Source organism: Rattus norvegicus, chromosome 6, assembly GCF_036323735.1.
Source record: "Rattus norvegicus strain BN/NHsdMcwi chromosome 6, GRCr8, whole genome shotgun sequence".
NCBI classification, from domain to species: Eukaryota; Metazoa; Chordata; class Mammalia; order Rodentia; family Muridae; genus Rattus; species Rattus norvegicus.
In genome coordinates this window covers 138,656,704-138,670,054 of record NC_086024.1, presented here as the reverse complement: position 1 = coordinate 138,670,054, position 13,351 = coordinate 138,656,704, and the positions used below count along the sequence as shown (strand labels likewise).

General features: G+C 39.5%; 1 long non-coding RNA gene across 2 annotated transcripts; it reads left to right on the top strand.

Annotated features, from left to right (window-relative positions):
- The first annotated feature begins 9,167 nt into the window (after window positions 1-9,167).
- LOC134479265 (uncharacterized) lies at window positions 9,168-13,351 on the top strand. 2 transcript variants are annotated; one of them, XR_010052397.1, is made up of 3 exons: window positions 9,168-9,219; window positions 10,597-10,778; window positions 13,224-13,351. It is a non-coding gene; the product is annotated as an uncharacterized LOC134479265 (long non-coding RNA). The 2 variants fall into 2 exon arrangements; XR_010052396.1 differs by lacking the exon at window positions 9,168-9,219 and adding an exon at window positions 9,229-9,843.

Sequence of the window (13,351 nt, the reverse complement as noted above, 5' to 3'; positions counted from 1 at the left end):
TCACCAGGAAAGGGACCTCCCTTGAGGAAATTCCTCCATGACATTCAGCTGTAAGGCATTTTCTCCATTAGTGGTAAAAGGGGAGGGCCTCTTGTAAGTAGCACCATCCCTGTGCCTATGGTCTTGATTCTATAAGAAAGCAAGCTGAGCAAGACAGGAGAAGCACGCCAGTAAGTAGCATCCCTCCATGGCCTCTGCATAAGCTCCTGCTTCCTGACTTGTTGAGTTCTAGGTTAATACAACATGAATGCCGGCAGCATATGCCTGGTAAAACAACTGACAAAGAGAATGATGAAGTTACAGGGATCATATCGAGAATTTATAGATGAAAAACAAGTCATTTGCTGCAAATCGAAATATTTCTGAATATCAAACATGGAGCTCTAGAAAGACATTGATTTAAATAGTTTAATTTGCAAGCCTACAGTGTTCTCTCATGAAAAAGTATAATACAGAATTATCCCAAGTGTTAGCTCATAGAGATCAAGTTCTGATAACCTTGCAAGGGAGGTGTGACCTTGTTCAAAATATCAGGTAGGATTCATGTCCAGACAAGACAAAGGGAAAGATTGAGTTCCTATATAGAAACACAACTGTGTGTAACAGGTTTTTATTTTCCTTTCATACTAAGGAGATAGAATATATATTAAATCAAGTTCTATGAACATGCACAAGAGAAAAGGAAATGCAGTGTGTTGGATGCTTAACAAAGAAAATATGACTATGAAAGTGTGGTACTGTGTTAAATTCTATAACTGTCATCATTTTATTTGATATTTTATATCTTCTCTGAGCAGTGTTTCCTGCCAACTTTCCAACTGTAGAACTTGCAATAGAGAGAGCAAGAGGACATGTAAATATCACTTCCCTGATAACCATGAAAACCAGCCCTGCCCTAACGCTGCTTGAGGAGAGGGGCCCAGCCCTAGGTAACCAGCTCTTGACATTCCCTGATCAGCACTGAACACAGATTATTCTCTGTATACTTGAGTCTCAGATTGATTTTCCTTGTATTTATTTTATGGTTATTTAAATGTACTTGACAGAGATGAGATTTTGTATTGTATGGACAGGAAAAACGCAAAAATTGCTTTTCGTGACAGTTTTCTGACCAGCATTCTGTGTGTTTGCAGGTATCAGTGTAAATTGCAGGCAGAGGAGTATGGGGGAGGCTTAGTGAACAAAAAAGACCATCAACCTCTACTGTGCAGCATCTGGTTTCACCTTTGGGGACCGCAATTGGCTGTCTGCATACCTGACGTGATCAGCAGGGTTCTGCAGAGCTCTGGCTCAGATACAGCAGCCAAAGAGTGCCTCTAATGCAGCCACCACTGCCAGGCAGTGGGATGCAGTGGGCAGCTAAGAGCCAAGGCCAACTCCACTGAGCAGGAAGTGGCTGCACTAGGCTTGAGCAGCTACTAGCAACATAAACTTCAGGAGACAATAGTCTTACCTGGAGTGGTACAGCTCAATAAGACAAACACTCTCAAGCAATCTTTGGTAAAATGACTAGTATACTTTCTTCCTTGTACAGAGGATCTTTTAAACATTTGGTGTAGATTGGGATCTTAAATCAGATGTTTCCTGGAGGCTTTGTATTAGATGTTATGGATGACAAATTATCATGTACAAGGATGTCAGATATTGTCCAGATGTGACTGATTGTCTCATTCCTCTCCTTGGGGTGTAGAGGTCATCTGTTCTAAGACAGGGACCTGGACAGGTATATGTTTTAATTCCTACAATCCTCAATTATGATAATTGCTGCAGTTCCTGAATTCACTGAACGTTACCAGGTTTTTTGTCTTGTGACACAGTCCACTGCCCCACATGACATGGCCTGGGTCCTCCAAGATCCAGGAAAGGGCTGGGATTGAAACATACATTAATAGTACTAGTACTTGCATCAACTATGCAAGAAACCTTGAAGGGACAATATCCCCAAGGGGCACTGCCAAGAACACCTTGTACCTAGAAATTAGCAGTCTGAGATTTGAGGACATGGCCATGTATTATTGTGGGAGAGACATAGTGAGCGAATGTCACTGAGAATCTAGAAACAGACCTCCCTGCAGGGAGCTCAGAGCATGCAGGGGCTTTGAGAGCATGCAGAGTGTTGCTGTCACCTCTCCAACCTGAATATGTCCATGCAAAGAAAACACAAGTTGATTACTATGAATACTAGCTCATGCCTAGACTGGGAAGATCTCCCACTACACTATCCCATTCCCCAGCAGTGAAATCCCTCATAACTTGTGGTTTCTTCATGCTATGTGGTTCAGCTCCATCTTTCCTCCTTCTCAGAACTCCTCTCTCCCTCCCCTCCTGCTTCCCTGCCCCTGCCCAATCACTGACTCTCAAGTTTATTTTACAAATTAAGTGGGGAGAAGGTTCTGATGAGGTCACCTGAGTCCTGAATAGAGACAAGGCAGCCATCCTCCTTGCAGCAGAATTACCATGAAAATACAGATAACTCCTGGGCAAACCACACAGCAGAACTCTGAGTTACAGAGAGTTAGAAGAAGTTCAGACAGGCATTAAAGAATGGACTCCTTTGTTTCTGGATTCACTCTACACATACACTGTGCAGTATTCCTGGAAGTATCTAAAATCTTATTGAAATATGCATTTTCAACTGTGGTGTACATTTTCATATTAATTTATTATACTGCCTGACTTTAGAGCCTCCCTTTCCCCTCGGTGTGTATGTGTGTGTGGGTATCTGTGCACACTCTATCCATCTGCACCATGTATTTTAAGACAAGTTCTATCACTGAGCCTGAAAAATCACAAACTGACTAGAATGTTTGGACTGCAAGCTCCTGTGACTGCTCTGTCCTCACACGTCATGGATTGGATGACTGGCTGGCTGCCACACCCAACTCTTTGTGTAGGCATAGAGAACTAAGTTCGAATAAAAGATCCCATGCAATGCTCCCTGTTTAACAAGAACTTGAACCACGGATATTTTCACAGCTCCATTATAATTGATTTTAAATGTAAGATGTGCTCTGACATGAACACAAGGCAGAGGTGATTCCATGATGTGACCAGCATCAGTTCCAGAAGAAGCAAAATAAACCAGAGATGGTAAACCCTAAACACAGAGCTGCTCAAACACACATCAGTCTGAAGGACAAAGTGCTGTCTGTTTGATTCCTCATTCAGTACTGGGAGTTAGGCTAATGGTAGAGCTCTTGTGTAGCATTGGTAAGACCTTAATTCAAATGGTAATGTTGCAAAAAGGCATCCCTCATTTTAATTAATAATTATAACTTTAGAAAAATCACTAGTCCCTGTTAAAGATGAGGCCTCTGTTTCATCCAAGAGATCAGGCTATTTTTCATATCCATAGGCTTAAATGAGTTGATCTCATGGCATGAGAGGGAATAGCTGTCTCTAGGTTAGGAAGCACAGATATAAAGTGTTTGAGATGAAACAAAGTCAGATGGATCACAAGAGTTCAAATCATGTGATAAACCATCCCACCTGCTTCTCAGCTAAGTGCTGAAGGTCAACTCCTTCTATGAGCAGGTGCCGTACACCTGATTTATCTTCAACCTTAGATTTTATTATTACACCTTGTACGTACTAATAAGAATTGTAATCTATAACACAAATATATACATTAGATAATGATTTTTATAACTGAAAATGTATTGACAACTACAGATTTTTAAATCTCTCTTTGTCAATATGAATGAATGCCATTAAACTAATCCCTTGAATATTTATAAAAGGTTGTAGTTAAAGTAATTGAGCAAGTTTGGGGAGAGGAAGGATTCGGGGAGGGATGAAGGAAGCAAAAATTATGATCACAACGTATTGTATAAAAAGATATCCTTAAATTTCTTTAATTTTTTTGTTAATTGTGATTAATTTTATTCACTTATTTTTGTAACAATTACATTTATTTTTTAACTTTATTAACTTGAGAATTACCTATTTACAGTTTGATTATTATTCTCCTTCCCAGTTTCTGGGCCAACATCCGCCTAACACCTACCCCTCCCCTCCAATAAGGGCATCCCCTCCTCATCCTCCCCCCATTACCAACCTCCTCTCAACAATCACATTCACTAGGTGTTGAGTCTTGGCATGACCAAGGGCTTCCCCTTCCACTGGTGCTCTTACTAGGATATTCATTGCTACCTATGAGGTTGGAGCCCAGGATCAGTCCATGTATAATCTTTGGGTAGTAGCTTAGTCCCTAGAAGCTCTGGTTGGTTGGCATGGTTGTTCATATGAGGTGTGGAGCCCCTTCAAGCTCTTTCAGTCCTTTCTCTGATTCCTTCAACGGGGGTCCCGATCTCAGTTCAGTGGATTGCTGCTGGAATTCGCCTATGAATTTGCTGTATTCTGGCTGTGTCTCTCAGGAAAGACCTACATCCGATTCCTCTCAGCCTGCACTTCTTTGCTTCATCAATCTTATCTAATTGGGTGGCTGTATATGTATGGGCCACTTGTGGGGAAAGCTCTGAATGGGTGTTCCTTCTGCCTCTGTTCTAAGCTTTGCCACCCTATTCCCTGGCAAGGGTTTCTTGTTCCCCTTTTAAAGAAGAAGTGAAGCATTCATGTTTTGGTAATCCTTCTTTAGTTTCATGTGTTCTGTGCATCTAGGGTAATTCAAGCATTTGGGCTAATAGCCACTCATAAATGAGTGCATACCATGTGTATTTTTCTGTGACTGTGTTACTTCATTCAGGATGATATTTTCCAGTTTCATCCAATTGCCTATGAATTTCATAAAGTCATTGTATTTGATAGGTGAATAATATACCACTGTGTAGATATACAACATTTTCTGTATCCATTCCTTTGTTGAAGGGCATCGGGGTTCTTTCAAGGTTCTGGCTATTATAAATAAGGCTGCTATGAACATATTGGAGCATGTGTCTTTGTTATATGTTGGGGTCTTTTAGGTGTATGCCCAAGAGAAGTATAGCTGGGTCCTCATGTAGTTCAATGTGCAATTTTCTGAGGAACCTCCAGACTGATTTGCAGAATGGTTGTACCAGTTTGCAGTCCCACCAGCAATGGAGGAGTGTTGCTCTTTCTCCACATCCTCGCCAGCATTTGTTGTCACCTGAGTTTTTGATCTTAGCCATTCTCACTGGTGTGAGGTGAAATCCCATGGATGTTTTGATTTGCATTTCCCTTATGACTAAAGCTGTTGAACATTTCTTTAGGTGTTTCTCAGCCATACAGCTTTCCTCAGCTGTGAATTATTTGTTTAGCTCTGAACCCCATTTCTAATAGGGTTATTTGTCTCCGTGCGGTCTAACTTCTTGAGTTCTTTGTATATTTTGGATATAAGCCCTCTATCTGTTGTCGAATTGGTAAAGATCTTTTCCAAGTCTGTTGGTTTCCATTAGTCCTAACAACAGTGTCCTTTGCCTTTGCCAGTTTTATGAAATCCCATTTGTCAATTCTTGATTTTAGAGCACAGGCCATTGGTGTTTTATTCCGGAAATTTTCTTGAGTGCCCATGTGTTCGAGATGTGTCCACACGTTTTCTTCTATTAGTTTGAGTGCATCTGGTTTGATGTGGAGGTCCTTGATCCACTTGGACTTAAACTTTGTACAGGGTGATAAGCATGGATCGATCTGCATTCTTCTACATGCTGACCTCCAGTTGAACCAGCACCATTTGCTGAAAATGCTATCTTTTTTTCCATTGGTTGGTTTTGGCTCCTTTGTCAAAAATCAAGTGACAATATGTGTGTGGGTTCATTTCTGGGTCTTCAATTCTATTCCACTGGTCTATCTGTCTGTCTCTGAACCAATACCATGCAGTTTTTATCACTGCTGCTCTGCAATATTGCTTGAGTTCAGGGATAGTGATTCCCCCAGAAGTCCTTTTATTTTTGAGGATAGTTTTAGCTATCCTGGGATTTTTGTTATTCCAGCTGAATTTGCAAATTGATCTGTCTACCCTCTTAAACATTGGATTGGAATTTTGATGGGGATTGCATTGAATCTGTAGATCGCTTTTGGTAATATGGCCATTTTTACTATTTTAATCCTGCCAATCCATGAGCATGGGAGATCTTTCCATCTTTTGAGGTCTTCTTCAATTTTTTTCTTCAGAGGCTTGAACTTCTTATCATACAGATCTTTTACATGCTCGGTTAAAATCACACTGAAGTATTTTATATTATTTGGGCCTATTACGAAGGGTGTCGTTTCACTAATTTATTTCTCGGCTTGTTTCTCTTTTTTGTAGAGGAAGGCTACTTACTTATTTGAGTTAATTTTATACCCAGCCACTTTGCTGAAGTTGTTTATCAGGCTTAGTAGTTCTCTGGTGGAACTTTTGGGATCGCTTAAATATACTATCATATCATCTGCAAATAGTGATATTTTGACTTCTTCTTTTCCAACTGTATCCCATTGATCTCCTTTTGTTGTCTGATTGCTCTGGCTAGAACTTCAGGAAGTATATTGAATAAGTAGGGAGAGAGTGGGCAGCTTTGCCTAGTCCCGATTTTAGTGGGATTGCTTCAAGTTTCTCTCCATTTAGTTTAATGTTAGCTACTGGTTTGCTGTATAAGGCCTTTACTATATTTAGGTATGGGCCTTGATTTGCTATTCTTTCCAGGACTTTTATCATGAAGGGGTATTGAATTTTGTCATATGCTTTCTCAGCATGTAATGAAATGATCATGTGGTTTTGTTCTTTCAGTTCGTTTATATAATGGATTACACTGATGGTTTTCCGTATATTAAACCATCTCTGCATGCCTGGGATGAAGCCTACTTGATCATGTTGATTGATAATTTTCACGTGCTCTTGGATTCGGTTTCCCAGAATTGTATTGAGTATTTTTGCGTTGATATTCATAATGGAAATTGGTCTGAAGTTCTCTTTCTTTGTTGGGTCTTTGTGTGGTTTAGGTATAAGAGTAATTGTGGCTTCATAGAAGGAATTCGGTAGTCCTCCATCTGTTTCAATTTTGTAGAATAGTGTGGATACTATTGGTATGAGGTCTTCTATGAGGGTCTGATAGAATTCTGCACTGAACCTTTCTGGATCTGGGCTCGTTTTGGTTGGGAGACCTTTAATGACTGCTTCTATTTTGTTAGGAGTTATGGAGTTTTTTAAATGCTTTACCTGTTCCTGATTTAACTTCGGTACCTGGTATCTGTCTAGGAAATTGTACATTTCCTGCAGATTTTCAAGTTTTGTTGAATATAGGCTTTTATAGTAAGATCTGATGATGTTGTGAATTTCCTCTAATTCTATAGTTATGTCTCCCTTTCATTTCTGATTTTGTTAATTTGGACAGACTCTCTGTGTCCTCTTGTTTGTCTGGCTAAGGTTTTATCTATCTTGTTGATTTTCTCAAAGAACCAACTTTTGATTCTTTCTGTGGTCCTTTTTGTTTCTACTTGGTTGATTTCAGCTCTGAGTTTGATTATTTCCTGCCTTCTACACCTCCTGCGTGTATTTGCTTCTCTATGTTCTAGAGATTTTAGGTGTGCTGTCAAGCTGCTGATATACACTCTCTCCTGTTTCTTTCTGCAGGCACTCAGAGCTCTGAGTTTTCCTCTTAGCACAGCTTTCATTTTGTCCCATATTTTTGGGTATGTTGTACCTTCATTTTCATTATATTCTAAAAAGTCTTTATTTCTTTCTTTATTTCTTCCTTGACCAGGGTATCATTGATTATATCATTTTCGACTTCCATTTATATGTCGGCATTATTCCCTTATTATTATTGAAGACCAGCTTTAACCCGTGGTGGTCTGACAGGACGTATGGGATTATTTCTATCTTTCTGTATTTGTTGAGGTGTGTTTTATGACCAATTATATGGCCAATTTAGAAGAAAGTACCATGAGGTGGTGAGACGATGGTATATCATTTTGTTTTAGGATATAATGTTCTACAAATACCTCTTAAGTCCATTTGGTTCATGATTTCTCTGAGTCTGTTTATGTCTCTGTTTAATTTAATTTTCCATGATCTGTCCATTGATGAGAGTGGGGTGTGGAAATCTCCTACTATTATTGTGTGAGGTGCCATATGTGCTTTGAGCTTTAGTAAGGTTTCTTTTATGTATGTAGGTGCCCTTGTATTTGGAGCATAGATATTTAGGATTGAGAGTTCATCTTGGTGGATTTTTCCTTTGAAGAATAAGAAGTGTCCTTCCTTATCTTTTTTGATGACTTTTAGTTGAAAATCGATTTTATTCAGTATTAGAATGGCTATGCCATTTGCTTGGAATGTTGTTTTCCAGCCTTTCACTCTGTGGTAGTGTCTGTCTTTGTCTCTGAGGTGTATTTCCTATAGGCAGCAGAATGCAGGATCCTCATTGCGTATCCAGTTTGTTTATCTATGTCTTTTGATTGGGGAGTTGAGACCATTGATGTCGAGAGATATTAAGGAATACTGATTATTGCTTCTTGGTATATTCATATTCGGGTGTGAGATTATGTTTGTGTGCTTTTCTTCTCTTTGTTTTGTGGCCAAGTCGATTAGTTTCTTGCTTTTTATAGGGTGTAGCTTGCTTCCTTATGTTGGGCTTTACCATTTATTAACCTTTGTAGCGCTGGATTTGTAGAAAGATTTTGTGTTAATCTGTTTTTGTCATGGAATATCTTGGTTTCTCCATCTATGTTAATTGAGAGTTTTGCAGGATACAGTAACCTGGGCTGGCATTTGTGTTCTCTTAGGGTCTGTATGACATCTGCCCAGGATCTTCTGGCTTTCATAGTCTCTGGCGAAAAGTCTGGTGTGATTCTGATAGGTCTGCCTTTATATGTTACTTGACCATTTTCCCTTACTGCTTTTAATAGTCTTTCTTTGTTTTCTGCATTTGGTGTTTTGACTATTATGTGACAGGAGGAGGTTCTTTTCTGGTCCAATCTATTTGGAGTTCTGTTGCCTACTTGTATGTTTATGGGATCTCTTTCTTTAGGTAAGGGAAGCTTTCTTCTATGATTTTGTTGAAGAAATTTACTGGTCCTTTGAGCTGGGAGTCTTTGCTCTCTTCTATACCTATTATCCTTAGGTTTGATCTTCTCATTGAGTCCTGGATATCCTGTATGTTTTGGGCCAGTAGCGTTTTCCATTTCACATTATCTTTGACAGTTGTGTCGATGATTTCTATGGAATTTTCAGCTCCTGAGATTCTCTCTTCTATCTCTTGCATTCTGTTTGTGATGCTTGTATCTATGGCTCCTAGTCTATTCTTTTCATTTTCTATATTCAGGGTAATTTCCTTGTTTCCTTTCTTTATTTCTTCTATTTCCATTTTTAACTCCTTCACCTGTTTGACTATGTTTTCCTGGAATTCCTTCAGGGATTTTTGTGATTCCTCTCTATAGGCTTCTACTTGTTTATTTATGTTTTCTTGTGTTTCTCTAAGGGAGTTCTTCATGTCTTTCTTGAAATCCTCCAGCATCATGTTCAAATGTGATTTTAAATCTAGGTCATGCTTTTTTGGTGTGTTGGGATATTCAGTGTTTTCTTTGGTGGGAGAATTGTGCTCTGATGATGCCAAGTAGTCTTGGTTTCTGTTGCTTGGTTCCTGTGTTTGCCTCTCGCCATCAGGTTGTCTCTATTGTTACCTTGTTCTGCTATTTCTGACAGTGGCTAGACAGTCCTATAGGCCTGTCAGGAGTGCTGTAGACCTGTTTTCCTGTTTTCTTTCAGCCAGTTATGGGAACAGAGTGTTCTGCTTTCGAGCGTGTAGTCTTTCCTGTCTACTGGTCTTCAGCTGTTCCTGTGGGCCTGTGTCCTGAGTCCACAAAGCAGGTTGCTTGGAGCAGAGAAGTTGGTCTTACCTGTGGTCCTGCAGCTCAAGTTGCTCATGAGGGGCTGCTTTTGAGCTCTTGGTGAGGGCAGCAACCAGGATGGTCTGTGCCACCTTTTCGCAGAGCCCTGGTGCACCAGGGTCCCAGATGGTGTTAGGTGTTTTCCTCTGGAGTCAGAAATGTGGTCAGAGTGTAGTCTCTTCTGGGTTCCCTGGCCTGTCTTCCCCTCTGAATGTTTAGCTGTCCCTCCCATGGGATTTGGGTGCAGAGAACTGTTACCTGATTCCCTTCAAGTCCAGGTGGTGTCTGGACTGTAGGTGGTCTGCCATAAGAGTGCCCCTATTTTCCAGTTCCCAGAGACCTTATACAGTTTAATCTTGGGCCAGGGATGTGGGCATGGGTGGGCAGTATTGGTGGCCTCTCCTGCTCTGCAGTCTCAGGAATCCCCACCTGTCTGGGCGGTGAGCTCTCTCTCCCAAGGGGTTTAGGAGCAGTGAGCTGTGGGCTTGGATCCTTAAATTTATTTTTAATTCATTTTATTTTCATAATTAATTTTTCAAAGCACCTACATGTAATGGTAAGGAATAGTGATACACACCTTTAATTCAGTCAATAGGGAGAAAGTGACAGTACAATAAATGTCTGATAGTTTAATACCAGATTGGTCTACATAATGAGCCCAGAACAACTACATTACCCCTGTCTAAAGAAATGATTTAAGAAAGCAATGCCCTCTGTCTATGAAGATATATTTCTGTCTGTGGATGTGATGCTCTGTGTGTGTATTGTAATGTATTCCTGTATCTGTAATTGTGACTGTGTGTGTCACTATAGTTGCAGCTGTACAGAATGTCAAGTCCCCTATACCCATTTTTCAATCAGAAGAATTTCGATTGTCTGAGTCCGCTATTTTTATTTGATCAATATTATGACTAAAGCAACTGAGGAAGGAGAGAGATTCTGCCATCTTTATTCTCACAAAACATCCCAGAGGAAAATCAGGACATGAAGTCAAGGTAAGAACTTGAACGTGGGACCAGAATCAGAAAACAATAAGAAAATCATCTGACCAACTGTGTCTCCATAGTGGTCCTACATCCTTTCTAAGACAACTCAGGAATGCAGGATCATGGATGACATCAACCGTATCTACCTGGCATATAATGTTTGTCATTATTTAAATGAATACCTCCACAGATTTGCCTGCAGACCAATCTGATGGATATGTTGGGGCTTTTTTGTTGTTGTTGTTTGTTTGCTTGTTTTGTTTTGTTTTTTAAATTTAGTTTCCTTGATGCTGATTACTGTAGTTTGTATTATGTTGATAAAATCTTAGCCAGCACACAAATGGACAGTCTGGTATTGTCTTAGCACCATGACAAGTTAAGTGAGTATCCATCTGTGAACTACATATAAGTAAACAAATGAATGAAGAAAGACATTAGTAAGGATCCACTCTAGAAATTAAGACAATTATAAATAAATATGGATTTATCATGAACTCATGCTTTTCCTAATCACTTTTTCCTAGTACCTTTACTGTAGAGGAATTTATGGAAAAGCAGAGTTATGGGTCAGAATAGGGACACAGGTTATCTCTGAAGTAACCAAAGACAAAAACACATGAATAAGTAGACTTGAATCACATTCCCCAATATAGTATAAAAAGTGAATTTATTTCTATGATACTCCTTTCCACAATGAAAACACAATACAAATATCAGACAAACCCAAGATGAGACCTACTGAGAATAATGTCTGAAAATATCCTCCTAACCCTCAGAGTATCAGAACAAGAGGAACACAACACTAATACTGTTAATGACCATTAAATGGATGGCTTTCTACCTGATGTGAATGGTCTGCAACCACAGTTGCTCACAGTTCAAAGATAATGCACAATGAAATAAGAAAAACAAAATATTGGGACTACAAGGCCAAGTAATAGATCCACATTCTCGGAGTCCTAGCAAAGAGATTGTGATAGCTCTGTCCTTCTCTTCCATGCTGCTTCCATTACCACGGTATGGGGAGAAGCTCCCTACACTCTTACTCTCTATGGTGATCAATACTTCAATCACAAGGTTCCTCATGTTCATGCCCACCCTCTGCTCCACTTTGCCTCATCACTCAGTGATCTCTGGCTTACCTTTTACTTCAATTTACATAAATACCTGGTGTCAGTCTACTGATTTTTATGAATTGTTATGAACATCTGACTTTCCCTTTACTCACCAATGCATAATCCTATTTAGAACACATTATTTATGTGCTACAAGCTGAAACAAGAAACAAACAGATATGCATAAAAAAAGTACATTGGTACAGAGAAACTGACATAAATCAAGAGGTGTGAAGACTAGATCCCAACTACAGTGTCCCTAAATAGGAAGGCTAATTCACTCAACCTACTGACATAGGACCCACATGAGTCCCTTGGACCTACTCTCAGAAAAAACTCTGAAACAAAATGTGCTAAATATTTGTGAACTGTTTTCTTAAAAGTTATTTCTTCAGAAGTGATGAGACAAATGTGAGTCTAGAGTAAGTGTTTTTTAAAAGAGCTGGTTACTCATATAAAAAAATATAAATATATAGTTGGAAAACAATTTGATTACTATTTGCTAAGTAAAATTATACAGATTTTGCACACAATTGAGTAATCATCACTTCTATACTTTTATACTGAAACAAATGCAAATAATCCATAGTTATCCTACTGATATTTATGGTTGCCAGTTTATGTGAAGATAACTTGAAAATCAATTGCAATATAAGGCTATTTATTGTCTGTGGATTTACATCTTTATTCTCAAACCACCTGGTGAAGGAGGTGCCACTAATGCTGTTATGAAAAGAATAATAAACATAAAAATCTAAAAAAAATAATAGAAAAGATTCGAAGAGAATTACTTTCCAGGCAAAAAATTCCCATTCCACCTTACACGTTCTAGAGCAATTTGCAATAATATACGATTGCATTTATGATAAGGTAACCTGTTCTACTTTTATTGCATGAATAAATAGTCACCTACTATAAACCTCCCTATCCCCTCCCCCTTTTTTTTTGCTTCCAAGGCCTGCACAATGTGACTAATACATTTTTATTTAGAATTGTAAATCCAAACACTAACAAGAAAAGTTCCTGAGTTTTCAGCTCCATTTTTTCTAAGCACAAAGGTAATCTCAGGCACATGGCGAGGAAACTAGAAATTCTGCCCTGCACTTCCTTTTATCTACTCAGGATCCTCCCTCAATGCAAAGCAGCCCTCAGGCTCAGACTGAAAGCCCAGGCCTACCTGAGGATCCACATCTCCTTCTCACTAGAGGCTCCTTCACAGCATGGCTGTCCTGGTGCCTGCTGACATTTCCAAGCTGTAAGTGTTTCAGAGTTTCAGGAGAGGGACTCAGGCACTTAATCTATAGGATGAATGACTAATGGTGATGTTGCTTGTCCCCAGGTGTCCTGTCCCAGGTGCAGCTGAAGGAGTCAGGACCTGGTCTGGTGCAGCCCTCACAGACTTTGTCTCTCACCTTCACTGTCTCTGGGTTCTCACTAACCAGCTATCATGTAAGCTGGGTTCGCCAG